Source organism: Pygoscelis adeliae, unplaced genomic scaffold, assembly GCF_000699105.1.
Source record: "Pygoscelis adeliae isolate BGI_AS28 unplaced genomic scaffold, ASM69910v1 Scaffold591, whole genome shotgun sequence".
In the NCBI taxonomy this organism is placed as follows: domain Eukaryota; kingdom Metazoa; phylum Chordata; class Aves; order Sphenisciformes; family Spheniscidae; genus Pygoscelis; species Pygoscelis adeliae.
This window is the reverse complement of record NW_008824069.1, coordinates 353126-353370: the sequence shown is the minus strand read 5'-3', so window position 1 is coordinate 353370 and position 245 is coordinate 353126. Positions and strand designations below refer to the sequence as shown.

Sequence of the window (245 nt, the reverse complement as noted above, 5' to 3'; positions counted from 1 at the left end):
CTGCGGAGCTGGGGCTGGAGGAGGGAAAGTGGTAACTGGGACTTGCAGAGCTGGAGCAGGGAGCTGGGGGGGGACAGAAAACACAGGGATCGCTGCAGCTGGGACCACAGGCGGGGAAACGGGGGCCGGGGGACCGGCAGGGGGAGGGAGAGCCGCGGCAGGGCTAGGCGGCTCCGCTGGGAGAGCCTGGCCTGCAGGGCCCGGAGACGGAGTCAGAGGTGGGGGATGAGCAGCATGGAGAACCG

At 69.8% G+C, this 245-nt stretch overlaps 1 protein-coding gene across 1 annotated transcript in view; it reads right to left on the bottom strand.

Annotated features, from left to right (window-relative positions):
• The window catches only part of NACA (nascent polypeptide-associated complex alpha subunit), a 30723-nt gene that overhangs the window by 6134 nt on the left and 24344 nt on the right, over positions 1 to 245 (bottom strand). The gene's annotated exons all lie outside the window — the stretch shown is intronic.